Genomic DNA, 17,563 nt, shown 5'->3' with positions numbered 1-17,563 from the left:
CTCCACCACCACCACCACCACCTCGCCACCAACACCAGCGGGCGGAGTAATAGCCTATTTACGTGTGGTGTTTACGGTGTGATTTGTTCTCGCATGCGTTCTCGGTACACAAGCTCGCGTGCACGGTTTATCTCATACTAGCAAATCGGTACCCTCCGCGTGCGCCTGTTAGCTGCTGTAAAGCGTTTCCCATTCTGGTAAGTTTCACTATTATGTTAACATTAGCTTTGCTGTATCGTATATAGAGAAATGCTGAACTCAAATGCACACACACACACGGAGTTTGTCTCCGCGTTTTGCTGCTGTTTTCTGCAACTGTTACAATTAGCGAAATAAACAAATACACAAACACCTGTATTATTAGCATGTAGGCTGCTTGGGTAGCGCCGTTTAATGTCTGTGTAACAGGAGTGGTTTAGTTACTACGAGTGTTGTGTCCTCCACTTTTTGGAAAGTTGGGTTTCTAACTTAGTTGAGGCTAACGTTGCCTGTGAGACCCCGGGGGAAATGCACCTTTATAACCAGTTGGTTGTAAAGTGCTGGCCGATGAGAGCCGTTAACAGTTAATTACTAGCTACCTGTTACGGATACAGCCGTAAAAGTTGTTTAGCTAGTTTACACGAAGTTTGAGTGCCGTGATTTCTTTTGAGTAACGTTAGGACCAGGGAGGGAGCTTTACCCCACGTGTTAGCAGTCCTCCAAACTCCGAAGGATCGGAGGAAGGCATTACAACTGGCCGAAACTATTGCTATTATAACAGTTAAGAGTCTTAGCTAACAGGCAGGGCGACTTTTAATTTGCTGTTCATCACATCGAAAGTTGTTCGTTGTGGCTGAGTATACATTACATGTAAAGCGGATATTCACCTCATAGTTAACTTGTCGTTAACACAAAGGATTTAAAGAGAACATTTTTTTGTACTGATAGCCGTCACAACTGAAATTCACACCTCATTAAAAGTTTCTGACATGCTTTGTTTAACTGTATTCTGTACTCATAATTTAGACTGAATGGTTTAGAGTCAGACATGGTGTGGATTCAAGTTTGACATTTTCTTAACTGTAAATATTGGCTGAAGTCACAGAGCATTTTAATATCAACTGTGAGAAATATACTTTTAATTTAGTTCAATTAATAACAACCTGCTTTTGCTATAGTGTGTCAAGTAGATTAACGTTATGTGGTGTCCTAATGTACTGTAACTAGGAATGTACTTGAGCAAAAATATTTGTAAAAATACATTCAAAGCAGTGAATTTTAGATTTATTTTATTTAAATTAATATTTTATTACAGGTGTATTACAGACAAATGGACACCGCTAACCAGTATAATAATACATTTTACTGTGCAGCTTTATATATATATATATATATGGGCCTACATATTATAAGCACATGTAATGTGTAATTAATCTATGTTGATTTGTTAGTAATTTTTTAAAGTCAGACAGAATTAGTATCCTCAACAAAAAAATATATATTTAAAGAAATAGAGTAAATCTATTGAGAGTGAACAACATAAAATAATTAAATATTAGCCTAATATATTTTACAGTAAGTCTGCAGCTGGCAACAACAGGACTAAAACCATCTGAAAATTTACGAAATGGAAACTGCAGCTTTAACAAGTATTGCTGGCAAGGCTCCCTCCTTCTTGGTTTTTTGGATTAGTCATTGTCTGAGGGGGAAAAAAAAACACCTTTTTGTAGGAGAAGTAAAGTAAACAGCCTCCAACAAGCGAACCTTGACAACCCAGATTAAGGAAAACATTGGAGATCAAACAGTGCTGCTGCTGGGCTGTTGTCATGAGCTGCCTGAGAGAGAGCTGCAGACTATTTGAACAGGCACTGGGGTTTGTGTGCTCACTTATGCAGAAATGGACCTTCGCAACTGCTGACCCAGGTTTTAAAACACAGGATGAACATTTTTTTTTAGCGACTTTTCTAAGCCTGCCGTTTGACACGGCCGTTGCATACAGACATTCAGCCTTCTGCCGTTTCTGATGGGAACAGCCTAACACTGTCCCCCGCGTCTGCTTCTGCAAACTAGAACGGCTGTACTTTCTGTGCTCCACACTACAAGTGAATAATTTGAGTTGGGTGGGTTAAGTTGTAAAAAAAATTGAAATCTGAGGAAGCGCAGCTGCATGCATTGTAATGACGCAAGATCCTTAACGCCCCAATCTGTGATTTTGCATTATTTGGAAAGCCCTTGTTTCTAGTTTGGCCTCTTCAGGCTGGGGCTGAGGCACTTCTTTGTAGAGAGTTGAGGTTGAACTGGTAAGAAAGTAATCAGTCACTCATGCATTCAGCGTGAGGACTCCAATCCCTGAGTGGAGCGGCCCTCTCTTTCATCTGACGGCTCAGTGTTTGTGAACACGTTGTGCTGGGTACGGAGGGGCTGAAAAACTGACTGTGCACCCTTGCTTGCAGCTGAATGATAAGGAGTTATTTCTGGTCCAGTGTGGGAATAAGGTTCTGTATTTGCTGTATTGTTTCTATCGGATTCCTTTTCCGGCGTCACCCCTCATTTGATTTTTAGATACAAGACGCCCTCAAGCCAGTTGCTTGAAACACTTTTGCACAAAGCAAGACAAGTGACGGATGAATAAAGGGAGTTTTCTGGCAAATGAATTTGTCGTGTGATTTTTGCATGTTTGATTCACACAACACAATAGAGGAAAAGCACTAGCAATAGGAATATGATGGCAGCACGCTCATTAGTGCTGCATTACACAAATGGAAATGGTAACAAAGGAAAGCTGAACAATATTTTCAGGGTAAAGGTTAGTGTGTCCCGGCCCCTGCGGTGTGTCCATGCCGGGGGAAGGCTATCGCTCGGAGAGTGGACAGACTCAGGTGTACTCTGTGCAGCTCCTCTGTCTCTATGGAGACTGTAAAATGCTCAGGACGGCCATTAACTCATGCAGCCATTAATTACTGTCTTCTGCTGTCATCTGTCCTTAATAAAGGCAGGGTTGCTGACAAAAATGTCATCGTTGTGCATGCAGCCACAATCCATTAAGTTGCATTATAAAATGAATGAACTGCTGGTTTTGTGTTTCAGGAATAGAGTACAACATTGGCGTACAGGTTGTGTCGATTTGTTGTATCCTGTTTAGTCCTGTCAAGTTGGTGTATTGGGTTAGTTGTTGATGTGTTGGTTTCAGACAGTGTTAGTGTTATTTTAATACATAATTGGCTGGGTTTTACATGCTGTGAAGTTGTATTCGAGACTAGATGGGCTGCAGAACATTTTGCAACAGCCTCTGCTATATCAATAAGTTTATATTGAAATGGTACCAGTAAAAAAAACAATTTTGCTCAATCCCTTTCTCTGTTTGATTGCTTTTACCCAGAACTGTATAATTACGTAATTTCTATTTCTCAGAGTAATATCAACATATGTTAACTTGGAATTTAATCGTGGTAAAATGTGCAATGTGTTTTTCTTACTTGAGATCACTCAGAAAACTCAGCAGAACAGAAGCTGATTTGATTGAGCGTCATGCTGATGGACTCCTCTCAAACAAGATACAGAAAGACTTGGAACAAAAGATGAGAAATCAAAGGGAGTCGGCTTTGCACTGTGGTGTGGTTTGCATTGACGTTTGATTTGACATCTTTATTAGGGGTGGGAAGTAGTGTAGTGAATCAAGATGTTTTCCACGTCGTCATATTCAGACATATACAGTATGTGCTCACGCATTATATAAACAAGCAGAACGTAGCCAATTAAGAAAATTATTAGAGAATTCATGAGATGAATTGTGTCGCAGGTAGACTACATTGAAGTTGTCTTTCTTTGTTTAAAGACTTTATATACTGCCACGTGGTTTTATTTTCATGCACACAATTCCCTGTTCTCATTTAGTGTGTAATAGCCTCTTAGCATTTAATAACTTAAAACCTGAGTTTAATTTTTATTAATTTTTTTTTAAAAGCACCAAATTTGTCTTGTTCCATCCAGACTTGAGGGGCTTAACCATATGCAGCAAGCTGTGCTCAGCTGCCAGGCGAACCCTCAGCACCTGTTTCTTCTTTCTGTCAGCTGTCCAGTCTGTATGTCAGTCTGCGTGTGTTTATGATGTGGCTTCGATGGCTTGGTGGACAACATTCATTTCATTTTTAGGGAATTTTCTATCACATGTGTTAATGAATTTTTACACTGAGGGTGTAGTTATTACTCTTACCCAACCTCACGTTTTGGTTGGTTTATCATGCCAGGACGACCGTGTTTCACTCTCGGTTTTGACCTCCACAGTCAACAACAACATATGATTTGCAACCCCGGATCTCCAAAAGATGTCTTGCTTTCATTTGTCGCTCAGACTAAAACCTTACGCAGCGTAAAGTAATGTATATCCTAACGATAAAGAAATGTAGCTTTTGGCAATTGTGGAAAAGTTAGAAGAAGAGAAAAATAAAGTGACTGTTGCGTTCCTGGTGCAGCTAAGTTGGAATCAGGCTATTCCTGAATACTGGTTGTATGCATGGAGACATGTCATGTAAACAATGTGACTCAAGAGTGTAAGAGGAAGCCTCACTTTAAAGTTGTAGTTGTGGAGTTCCGTCAAATGTTACGGTTCGATCTGTGATATATTTTGTCTTTGTTTATGACGTCTTAGTGGTGGCACTCTGCTTGTTCTCACTTCAGTTGTGGTGGCTGCTTATGTTATCTCACAGGTTCCTCTGTTTACGCCAAACTGCTGTTGGAAAGGTGAAAGTCCTCACTTGCAGGCAAGTGTTCAGATCTTAACACCTGTCCAAAGCTGGATGCGTAGAACTGCAAAATAAAAGTGTTGATAATCTGGCTATAGGTTAAATCATTGCTGTGTTATATCAACGTGAGAATAAGAGTAACAAAAACGGAAATTGACTAATGTGAAAATGTCCCAGGCTTTCACTTAAACCCCGTTAACTGTATTAGGCAGCACAATGTAGAATAGGGTTACAGGAGCATGTCTTTAAGAGGCCTCATCCTTGACTTCTTGGCTGTGTTTTCAGTTGGCAGTCCCAGCCTAATAAGAAACATAACATGGCAGGGCCTGCTCTTCCATCATCATTGCTGGGCGGAAAGTTGGTGTGCTTTGATCATGTCTTTTGGGCGCATCACTCCGGCTTAGCCTGCTGCTCGCTATGTGATAAGCCATCAGAGTACTCAGATCTAAGCCGGCAGCTCCGTGGGCTTGAGGAGAGACAGGAGAGAGTAATGGAGATGGGGAGAGAGCAGCAATGCAAATTTTGTTGACAGACTGTTACTGCAGCTGTTTTCTTTGCCTTTGAATTCAACAATGTTAACTGTCCCTCTTCACTCTGTCGGTGAAGAAAAGGCCAATTTCATTTTTAGGTAATTTATTTGTGGAAAAGCACTGTTACCGTGTTGTATAATTTGCCCTCTTGGCAAATTTCAAACAGCTTTTAATTAGATGCACATGTTAATTGCCTCTAAAACATGTGATTTCATTATTTTACAAACTGTTATGCCCAGATGTCCTCTTTAGCCGCGGCTAACTGATACAAGTTCACTTTGAAGTTGAATGCTCCGTTTTCACACCGCTTTCCTCTGTCTGTCCATAAAACATCATTTTAGACCCCCCATTAAGAAAGGGTGCTCCTAATTGACGGGTTGTTGCTTGTTTATTTGATATATATTTACCAGCTAGGTGGTAATTGGGAAACAGTAATTACCCAAGATGCAGTGCAGCGCTTCAGCAGAGGTGCTACCACGCTGATGAGTCTAGAGCACAGATGAAAGTATGCAGGTTACTATTATCATCCTAGCAGACTGTTTAAATACTTGACAGGGGAGAGCAGAGATGGCTAATTGGGCCCGTGTCCCTTTCATACAGTCTCATTGTTTACAGTGATGACGTACAGTGTGAGATCAAAAGCATGGTTCTTTTTTTTTCCGGTGTGCTTTTTTTGGTACAGTTACAAATATGCCTGAGCAGTTAATAGCAACAATAAAAGGCCAGTGTATGTAAGGGCCTCATGGATTCGGAGTCCCTCCTGATGATGTCGTTCCTTCACTGATAATGGCCTTGTTAACTGAGATTCATTACCTCTTCATACAGAGTCCCCTGGATATTGAGGGAGAGCGTTCTCAAACTACTGGGTTTGCCACGGTGAAGTCATATTCACATGGTTTTGTGAGCTATTCATGAGAAGTGGTGACGGTATCTTCCCTGACTCCTGATGATTCAGTTGACCTGAGACTGGGGGAGTGGTGGTGGTGGTGGGGGTGGTGGTGGGGGGGAGGGGGGGTTGACTTTGTTTGCTGCTCAATTCCACTTTCACACCAACTTTCGCTTTCTCTCCCTCTCCAATTCCCTCAAACACACGGCGAGGTGCACGCCTTGTGTGTGCGCAGGCTACTGTTGTTCGATAGCCCGTTCTCCCAGTAGATCTCTAGACGTCGTTGTTGTTGTTTGCCTGTGTTGGTTGGAGTGTGTGCCTTGCATTTGCCCGGGCTCCTTGGAGGGAGTTTGTTTTTGTTCTCAATGTTGTAAACAGGGTGGGGCTCCATTCCCAAACCACTCGGTTGGAGATGGTTATTTTCACAGGAGTGATTTCTTTTTGTTTTGTTTATCATGTCGCTCAATAGATTAGCCTGGGATGGAATTATGTGTTGAAGCAGATAGTACTGGCTAACCATTTGCTGCATATCATATTCCGACCAGATAGCCACTTTGCCACTGTTGTTTTTTTTGGTGATTTTTAAAGAAATGTTGAGAACTCTTACTTTCTCTGGGCTGGTTGACAATTCATTAGTATCAGTTATATTGATCTCTATGATTATAATAAGCCAACATTCAAATTGTACCCTCATTTCAATTTGTTTTTAAAACACAAACCATTAATATATGTATATTAAAGGTATTATACTCTTCCACAGTCATAATGTTGCATGTGATGATTACAATATTATTGTTACAACATTTTGTCCATATCCTACACCCCTAGGTTGTTCATATGCTTTCACTTTTTGATTTTGGATATTGTGAGATAATAGTTCCCATGTATAACTCTAATCATAGTAGATTACTTTGAGTAAAGTTTTCACTCCCGTCATGGCATCGTTTTCTGACTTTGCTCAAAACTGTTTTTGCCAGAGGAAAAGAGGGAGGTTGTGGTTATATCAGAACTTATATCAGAACCTGATATCCGTTCCAGGCCAGGTCATATTGAGTTTAAGTCCCAACCCAGTTTCCAAAACAACATTTTTGTTTATTAGAACGAATTGGCTGAACACACCCCTGGCTAGGAATGACTAACGGCCTTTTCGAGCCCTCTAGTTTGCTATGAACGTACACTAGTCGAGCCATGGTTGAAAATGTCAAGTGGCAAATTAAAAAGTGTTTGAGGTAATATTTGGCCAATCTATGGATGTATGTAGACGTGCAGGTGTGATCCACGCATAGATCCCTGTCAGGTGCGATACTAATGTGGCTTTCACAAAGCGGCTCGACATCTGAGGCGGATGTGTGTAAATTCCCCTTTAAAGGTGATGGGAGGCGACAGCCACAGTGGTTGCTGCTGATCCTGCAAAGAATCAAACAGCAGCAAGCACAGCAGTCCGCTGTGTGACGTGCAGCGAGCGGCAAGTTTGAAATGGTCAGGACGTGGAAGGCTGTCGTTTGCAGGGCTGGGCACTGAATTTAATACTTTTTAGGCTCTGAGTATCGAAAAATGCCTCAGTTCATTCAGTTCCAAATTTCAATACCTAAGATTTAATAATGTTTGTGATTGCCTGTCTAATGTCACACGTCGTAGAAACAGGACGGAAAAAGTCCACGCTACGCACAGAAATGGGGCTCACATGGTAAGTCCATCTGTGCAGTAATGTGTAATATTGTAATTTCTTTTTGATGAAATGCATTTTATAAAATGGCTATTTAAAAAAAGTATCGTTCAAGAACCGGTATCAAAGTCACGTTATTGGAATCGGTATCGAGCATTTTTTGAACAATACCCAGCCCTAGGTGTTTGCGAGTGGGAAACGCATCCTCCTGCGTCCTGACTCCGTCACTCCAAGTCACTGCAGGGTCTCGTTCCGATGACAGACAGAGGCGGGAAGCAACTGCGTGGGCTACGTTCATACAGCTGAGGGAAACTCAGTTCCTATGAACAAGGCTAATTTCTCTCAATGAAAGACTCACTATCGCATCAATCCCAGACACTAGCTGTATGAGTGAAGCAATTTATTCAACCATATATTTTATACGGAAAAAACACTCAAAACTTCAACAAAATGAAATGAACGGTTCCGAATGAACCATAGCTGCTTGATTTTTCAATTCAAAATCTTCTTGTCAATTCATCTTAAATGGTGTGTGTGTGTGTGTGTGTGTGTGTGTGTGTGTGTGTCTGTGTGTCTGTGTGTCTGTGTGTCTGTGTGTCTGTGTCTAGTGCTGACATTATTCCCCTGTTTCCTGAGACCTCTGTACAGTAAGCATGCACCCTGGTAGTCAGGTGACATAACAGCAGGCGGTAACAACAGGCACACAGCTCTCTTGTAAAAACGTGATCTGTGAGAAGATTAAAAAAAAAAAAAAAAAAGAGTCAGGTCCACAGCGGAAAAGAAAAACAGCAGAATGTTGATGGAGTTCAGACTTTTTGGAGTTTAGCGATGAGCTTTTGCACACCAGCGCAAATGCATGTCCGCTCTTATCTCTTTATTTTATCTTTATTATCTTTATTAATATCTCTTTCATGAAGCAGCATTTGCATTTGATCTGAATGAGTTAAGGCTGACTTGGCTTCATGTCCCTGACGCCTCTCAGCTTTCTTGTGAATGGGTGAACGTGCGTTTATATCACGGATGGAATTTTTGTTTAATGTTATTGTGGCTTACAAGGCGTTTATCTAAGTGACTACCCCGCTGGTCTATAAAAAGACCGAAGATAAAGGCAGCGAGAGAACAAGAAAAAGAGTGGGTGAGCTAGAGAGAGGTTCTGAACTGGAACTGAAACTTTTTTGTACTTGTTTTGTTCCAGGACCTATAAAAAGCCTGAGAAAAGAAATCTAGTTCTGTAGCAGAAATGTGAATAGAGCGTCAGTTGCAGATTTGCGAGTCTCTGTAGTAGACGCTGACGACGACCAGACGCACCAGAGATGAACCTGTGACAGCAGTTGCTCATGCATTGGTCAAAGTGTGTGTGTGTGTGTGTGTGTGTGTGTGTGTGTGTGTGTGTGTGTGTGTGTGTGTGTGTGTGTGTGTGTGTGTGTGTGTGTGTGTGTGTGTGTGTGTGTGTGTGTGTGTGTGTGTGTGTGTGTGTGTGTGTGTGTGTGTGTGTGTGTGTGTGTGTGTGTGTAATAACATTTTATTTCTCCTGTATATATCTTATTTTTTTTAAGTAAGTGAAACTGACATCAAAGTGCCTGGTGCATCATGCACACATGTTCCCGAGTTGCTTTCCTCCCAGCTTTCTACGGTTAACCATTCACTATTTATTGTTTACAGCCTTTTGTTGGAGATTTACTGCACCTGTTGTAAACGCTGCTGAATGTGGTGTAGGCAATCAGATGTTCTGAATTATTGGATATTTTTCTAAAAGCCTTTTTCATGTTGAGTATATGGAGTGCATGATGTACAAGCTTTTAATGTGTTGACCAATCAATTCCTCCCGCTGAAAACAACTCCCAGTTAGAAATGAGTAAATCAATCTTTTCATATCCCACTACAGACGTGGGTTTTTAGTGCATTTTTGTGTACTTTATGCACAATTGTATGCAGTGATTGAAGGGCTAATTCAAAGAATTTTAATCATTCTGACCAACCCTCTTGCAGTGTCATCTTTTTTGCAAACTCCCCATAAAATGAATAGATGAGCAGTCTCTTTTTAGAGCATAATGGCTTCATTAGAATATGAGATAGATAGCAGATGAAAACTCTGTATCCTTCATGCACTCTTTCTCTTTCACTCGGCCACTCTGATCTGTTTTATCAATAGCGGTTCTTTGTAAAAGACCTTGCAGGCCACAGTGAAGTGGTAGGTTGAACCTCACACAGACAGACAAGAGGATTGGAGAAAGCAAAGTTGAGAACAATTTGGGCAGTACATCTTTTAGAGTAACTGGTGCAGGATCGACTGCCTTAGCTAAGGTCTGAATGCTGTGGAACCAAAAATACATTTGTTTTGTTTCTGTTTACGTCACTCCACCTTCATTGATTGCAATGCCACACCTTTCTATCAGATTCACAGTGACAGCTGCTCTTTTTCCACCAAGTGAGATCATGCCATTGGAGGCTGTGTGTTCTCATCAGGGCCAGGCCAACCACATGCCAGTCAATATGTAAACAATGGTGGAGACAGTTTGTCATTGCCTAACTGACATTTATCATTGCTTGGCCGATGATTCATCTGAGAGATGTTATCTCCTAAAGTGTTTTCAGGGTGCACTGTACTTGTGGTGGTTTCAACAGTTCACTCTGTGATCTTTGTCCACCACATTCACTGCCATATACTGTATATGCTAATATTGTAGGCCATTCTAGGCCACTCACTTCCTGTTTGGACTCATAAATAGGCAACTATTTTCCAGACCATGTGACAAGGCTCGGAAAAACAAGTTCTAGCCTAAACAGACAATACTAACAATACAATATAACAACAGTACCACTAACAGTGTGTTGTCTAAATCTTAATATGTATGGAGGTGATTGCTTTAATACAAAAAAATATATATATAATATACGCAAAAACTACAGATGTATATACACATAATCAATCAAATGTGATGACAGATGCAAAATAAAAACTTATTTTAAGTATTTTTTTTTAAGGACTTTCCAATCTTATTAGTATAGGGGCTATGAAGAGGCAATACCAGGACACAGTGGAAAGGTGGTTAGCTACATTTTGCAGGAACTGTGTACGTTCATAAATCAACACATTGTAACATATGCATGTAACATATATGACATAGAATCCGTCTGCTGATACATTTAAGCCAAAAGAGTCTAAGGGGAATCAACAGGGTGAAATATACAGTAAATATAAAAAGATCTATACCAAACAGTGACGTTGGGTCAACTGTCTGTATAGACAACCAACTATAGGGGCATTTTGTTTAACATCCTGCAATAAGTCTATTGTTTACTGGCAATATAATAGGATTACACATGCTGTGTTATTTCTGTCCTGAAATTTAATTGGTTTCTGCTACGGAAAATAAAAGGAATTGCCGTAGAATAATGACGACCAAATCAAGTGAACTATCTATCCGACTAACTATAGCCACATGAAAATCACAGTTGCCTTTTTTCTTTTTTTGCCTCTTTAAATGGCGCACCATTTGGTCAGTAGCAACTGACTGAAGTCTTTTTTTTGTATAAAGGCACCTGAGTTGCAATGAGCTTGCAAGAAGGAAAAATGTTGCTCACTTTCATGTTCTGGCCGTGAAACCTTAGATATTTCTCTCCACTTGTGCTAATGTAAATGATTGCGTGGAGTTTGTCCCTGCTGATTAAGGCTGTTTGGACTGTTCTTCTTTGGAACCGTGCCAATTGAATTTTCTGCCTTCTAACACGCTTGGAGAGTGGGGAATATGGTTCTCATTGGGCCTGAGGCTTGATCTCCTTCTTGCCTCCCCCAATCCTTTCACATCACTCTGACAATTAGCAAGCTCGACCATCCCCAAATGACACACGTAATTAAAGAGCTGGCATTATAATTACAATGTGTTTATTGTCTGTTTATGGGTTTTGTGCAGTGCATTACGCACTGGGAGATTTCTTTGGTGTAAATGGATTGAGGGCTGTTAATATACTTGGTGGTAAATGCGATTTCATGTGGTTAACATCTCGATATCTCCTTCATCAACCCTTTGACAGTTGCTCTGTTTGTCGCACATACAACACGATTTGGCTGACAGCAGAAACTGGCACCCCCCAAAAAAAAAAAAAAGATTATTTAGTCATGGGCTTTTAACAGGCACAACGGTAAATGCATGTTAAGTAAATGATGCAATTTATTCCCTTCTCCTCATTTCCAGGCTGGCTGCCACAGCGCTTCTGCCAGCTTTAAATACGTGGTACCCAGATGGTATTCACATGATGCCCACTTGGTTACAAAACGGTCCTGGGGAATGAAGACTGCCACACCGAGCAACGGGTCAGACGGTGAGCCTGTTGCATGTGCAAATGGGTTAATGTTCTGTCACTTTGCTGAATTCTTTGGGAAGGTTGTATCTCAGGGGTCCTAAATGAATAGGAAAAAGAGCCCCGGTAATGAGGAGGGCGGGTTAGACAGATAAGGGAGAGAGAATCTCTGCAAGAGTTCGTTTTTTTTTCCTCCTTCTTCTTTCTCTGCTAATGTCGGGCTTCTTGATTCCTCGGAAAAGAGCGAGGGAGGCAAGTGATGAGCTTTGCCTCTGGAGTAATATGAGCATGTCAACAAAGCGATTTCTTTACCTACGTATCTTTAAAAAAGGCAAAGTCTCTTTTCTTTGCTTCTCTTCTCTCCAGGCGTTTTGCAGCTGTGCTGGTCTCTGGGCTGGCTGTCTCATGGAGAAGTGGTGAACTGTGTCATCTCCAGCCACTAACAACCAACAGCTGCAGCTCCAGCCACCGCTGCAGTTCGAGGTTTCTAACGCAGAGAAATAAATAAACAAAGCCCCTGGAAAAAAAAAAAAAATGGAACAACACCACAAACAACACACAGCTTATGCAAATGCTGGGGAAATGTGTTCGCGAATCGATAAGCCCTATTTGTGTATGAAGAGAATATAGGACAAGAGTGACCATTTTACATAGAGATATGCATTACTAAGTTTGTTATTTTATCTGCAGTAGCTACCCCCAAACATCTGTTCAGTTTGTAGTTTTTTTTTATCTTCTACAGTACATGTTAAACCCACACATTATGATGAAACACAAACTATTTGTTGTTGAGTTGTGACATGAAACGACTCTGGGGAGGTTGCTCGTTGCTGTTTACGCAAAAAAAAGAAGAAAAAAAAGGCACCAGATGTTCAAGGCAAAGTTTTAGTCATTGTGGTGGGAGAGGGGTCAAACTGACAGTAGGTCAGGGGTCGAACAGCATCAAGATCTGCAGCACCCACGCAGTTAATTAGAGATGGGAGTTTTTTCGTGGAATGGTATTTATATGTCACCATGTTAAGTTCTAGTTTAGCTGCTGTTGTTTTAAAGCCTAATTGTAAAATAGGAGTGTTCTGTCAAACGTTTCTTTTGTGAGATATGTTTTTTTTTTTGAATCCATGAATGAAAAATGAAATCTCAACAGCTCATCCCATTGTTGAGCTTTTTCTCCCAGTCACCTTGTAATTGTTTCTGTCATAAGCAGCTATTAGTATTGCTAGAAAATGGTAATGCTTGGTAATGCTTTGAGAGACTCATCTCTTTGAGAGAATGGCTCTCTATCACACTCTCACATTCTTTTAAAAGGGAAAAGGAAGATGAATTTTGCCCATAAAAGCTGTATCACAAGGGCTTTTTATCCTAAATGGCTCTGGGGATTGTTATCTGTGGGAAGTGTGTCCTGCCTCTGTCGTGTTCAATCAAGTGTCCACTTAGCTGTGACTGGGAGTAATTGTTCCCAAGTGGGCCACACACTGACCTGTTAATGTCTGCGTTGACCCTATAACCTTGTCAGCACGTCTTGGGGAGGAGTTTAAATCATGTGGATCTCCTCCATGTCTTTACGCTACCGGGTCAAGTGGGCGTCGGTCCTGAAAGACCACTCTCTTGTAATTGTCCCCAACAGCATGGGTCAACCATGGGTGTTCCCAAACACCGGCTCCTATTAGATGAGGTGCTGGGAGTGGTGTAACTTAATGGGTCAAGCCATTGATCCGATCCAGCACCAATGTCCCCAGACAGTGCAGTCCCAGTCTCTGACTGAATCTGCCTACATTGTAGATCCATCTCACTGACTTTATGGATGCCAGGTCGCAGTCTTTTTTTTTTTTTAATATGATCTTTTGTCTCTTTTTCACTCTCAATTTTGCTACTTTTCCATTTCAACTAGGAAACTCATTGAAAACGTGCCTGTTCGAAACGGGCCTCCGGTATTTGTTCTTGCAGCTCTCTCTCGAGAACCGCTTCACACTCGACACTGTGCTTCCTTGGCTCCTGAGCAATACACCTGCCATGAAATAGTTGTGTACCTTCTTTTCCATGTCCAGAGCAGTCATCTGCTAACATCTCTCGTCTCTCAGCGCTCTCTTTCTACATCAGTACCTTAAAGGTATTGTAGCTAGCAATGGTACCCAGCATGCCGTTCGGTGGTGTAACAGTCGAGTCTCCTCTCAATACATTACACAGTGTGTACATAACGCACTACTTATAAATATGTCCCTTCGATCTCAAGAGCTTGCACTCGACACGTCACTTCCTTGTGTCCTTAGCAATAAACCTGCCAAATTTGAAGTCGATTGGATGAACGGTTGTCAGGAAAATCAAGTTCCCTTTTGTAATTCATGATGTGAAATGACGACGTCAACAATAATAAATGTTTTCATATGTTGTGTTTTCAAACGAGCAACGCGTGGCCCGTACTGATAATATATAGCAAAAAAACATAATTTGGTTCACCTGACAGGTGCCAATTTCTGAACCTTTTTAAACCTCTTAACATGGATGGACAGCTTGAAATGTCTCGTTTGCCTGGAAACTCACAAATAAGTGGCAACTAACACACGTGTTGCAAAGTGGATGGATGTGAAGTTTCCCCAGAAACTGACATAGTTTGTAATTTGAGTGTAAAGAGGGGATTACAACCACATGTTTCCAGAGTAAGAGCGAGTCTAGTGTCGAGCAGCTGGCATGCAAAAGGCTGCAAAGTTAGTTTTTACCTCCAACTGTAACGCTTTTTACAGTTGGATGTAAAAATGTTTATTTCATTTTTATTACTTTATGCCGGCGTCTTAGCATGTAGTGTATCTGAAAGTGTTTCGTTATTTAGTCTTTTATTATGGACACATTACGCAATAAAACCTGACCACTTTTTAAAAATCTAGTGCTCATTAATCTGCAATAAAGACTGAAAATCAGAGCTGCCTCTTATGCACTCCCAAGCTATTTTAACATCATTTTTGTGAGACTGCACATAAATCCCATCTCTTTGAATCTTCTCATCAAGTAGTCACTGAAGCTTGAGTAAGTTGTACGTCAGAGACATGGCAGCGTGCTCAGCTGAAGTCACTGGGTGATCTCGTTCTCAAAGGGAGGGGACCTTTTAAAAGCAAGTGCTCCTTTGGAAGGGGTTTGAGATTCACAGCCATAAATCCATGAGGGTGGGGGGTGGGGGGGTTGTCTGTTGGGATCAACATATATTGGGGAGTAATGACAGGGATGCAACCGACTAATCAGATGGGTCTTATGTGAGGCCGATGGCAGGCCCAGGAATGTGGACGGGCTGTGGAAACAACGGCTGCGCTAATGGAGTTAGTTGAATTCCACACTGTTGAATTATGAGGAGTTAGGACGTCGGGGCTGGGGTTTGTTGTGTCTGGTTGGAATTACACCACTACACACAGGAACAGAGTTATAGATTTAGTTTTTGACACATTTTCTCATAGAGCAGACCAATTAACTGCGGGGCTGAATTGCTTTGCTGTGGTGCTGTAGCCACATTAAACAGCAAAGTGGTACACACATATATCATAGGGCAACAAGCCACACATGCAGCCATGGCTCCTGTGACAGGGACAAAACCAGAAGCCATCTATTCTGCTGCCTCATTTACATGATCTGAACCGTATCTGGAAGTCATTAGCATCTTTCCACTTGTTTATCTGGCTACAGATGAATGCTTTTCAGCTCAACGCCAGGTTTTTGAATAAACAAAATGTTGTTTCATATGTTTTTGTAGTGATACAAGTCATGCATCATTTATGTAAGTAAAAAAAAAAAAAAAAGTGCAATTTAATTAATTTTTGTTTGAGTTTTTTTTTACTAAGGTGGAGACCACTGTGGGGTTTATAGGTCACTGCATTACTCTGTAATCGGTCTACAGAGAAATCAGACCGGTGGTGTCTCACCAACATGTGGCTTCGTAATGTGTTACTGTAGTTTAATGACCTTTTTGTAGTAACTATTTTATCATGTTAGCTACCTGTAATTTACATTTTGTAATGTGTCAGTAATGTATTTAAGATTTCATTGCTTATTTTTACATCATTATTTTTTTTCTTATTTGGGAACATTATTAGAAAAAATAAAAACCTGCAACCTGTTTTTATCACAGTTGACACAACCTACAGCTATATGGAAGTATTGGGGCATGTTTTTAATGTGGGTATCGCAAAAGTTCTCCCGACAAGGGAAAAAATGGCAACTGTGTGCATGTTTACTGTTTTAAGGTGCGAAATAAACCACAGAAGCTGTTACAAGCACTTTTGCTAGTTTTTCGCATAGTGTGTCTGTCAGAGCTGCTTATCTGCATGTTTAGATATAAAAGATAACTTGGTGTGCATGTAGGCCAGGAGATAGCAACAGGAATCAGTGCGTCATAACATATACTGCGTTATAACATAATACTTGTGGCTGACGATGATTACTTTTACTTTTGCCCGTTCTTATGTAATTTCTGTACATGTGGGCTCAATGGATTAGGGTAGGGGCTTTCCCCACCTTTTCACTTCCTGTTTGTAATAGTTGTATCTTTCCCCTTTTCTCTCTCTCGCTCTCTCTCTCGCTCTCTCGCTCTCTCTCTGTGTCCTTCTTGAAACCCCAGTGGTCCTGCCCTCAAGATTGTGAGCTGAATTCTGATTGGAGGAAATGGAGTGCCAATCTGTCCTGCACCAGTGATCAGGGTATGTGGCAGTCCTCCCACTAACCCATCTCTTATTTCATACAGTAATGTGTGTGCTGTTTGTCTGTGAAGTGGCTCCAAAGCACAGTTAGGTCAGTTAGGACTACTACGCTTATTTGTATCAGGCCATAATAAGCTGGAAGCAGATCCCAACAGATGCATCCTGACGTTACCTTTTCATCACCTTTATTGCTCAGCTGTTTAGGCCAGTGAGCATGGATGTGAATGATAAAGAAATAATGGACGAATCCGAGACAATAGAACGTCTCAAGTGCTACAGCCCTGGCTTAAGGGTATTATTTATGTTTGCATCTTGTTATTTAACTATTAACAAAGTACGAAAAATAAGGTTATTTTTAGGTTAAAACTACTAGTTCGTATTATTTGTATGATCTTGACATGACTTGAAAATCTTTAATAATAGTAATGACAATAGTATACTTTTAATTGTACACGTGAAATCAATAATTTATTTGCTGTTGAAGCAGATTGCCGTCTACTTTGATTTTGCATCGTCAGCTTCTTTGTGTTCGTGACTCTCCTTTGTTTTTTAATATCTTTGGCGTACTGTAGTCTTTCTGTCCCTCTGCTCACCTCTGTCTGCCACGGGAGCCCTGATTGGCTGAACACTTTCTGCACTATAGTCTGGCTGCTTGCCAGCCATGCTGCCAGTGGCTGCCGTGCCCCCTGATCAGAAGAGAATGTGACATTTGTGCAGAGGTAATGGAATCTGCGTGCAATTAAATCTCTGACTGTGAAGAGGAGTCTATCTCCTCCATGCCC

At 41.0% G+C, this 17,563-nt stretch overlaps 1 protein-coding gene across 12 annotated transcripts in view; it reads left to right on the top strand.

Moving 5' to 3' along the window:
• Positions 1 to 17,563, top strand: part of foxp1b (forkhead box P1b) — a 155,696-nt gene that overhangs the window by 226 nt on the left and 137,907 nt on the right. For 6 of the 12 annotated variants that reach the window (XM_032512523.1, XM_032512520.1, XM_032512522.1 and 3 more), the window contains exons 1-2: positions 1 to 197; positions 16,703 to 16,781. The gene's annotated coding sequence lies outside the window, so the exon portion shown is untranslated. Of the gene's footprint in view, positions 198 to 11,999; positions 12,127 to 16,702; positions 16,782 to 17,563 lie in introns of all 12 variants that reach the window. The other 6 variants (XM_032512517.1, XM_032512511.1, XM_032512518.1 and 3 more) reach the window with 4 other exon arrangements.

This window comes from Etheostoma spectabile, chromosome 4, assembly GCF_008692095.1.
Source record: "Etheostoma spectabile isolate EspeVRDwgs_2016 chromosome 4, UIUC_Espe_1.0, whole genome shotgun sequence".
Taxonomy (NCBI): Eukaryota; Metazoa; Chordata; class Actinopteri; order Perciformes; family Percidae; genus Etheostoma; species Etheostoma spectabile.
Note: the sequence above shows the minus strand (reverse complement) of the source record. Positions and strands in the feature narration are given on the sequence as shown.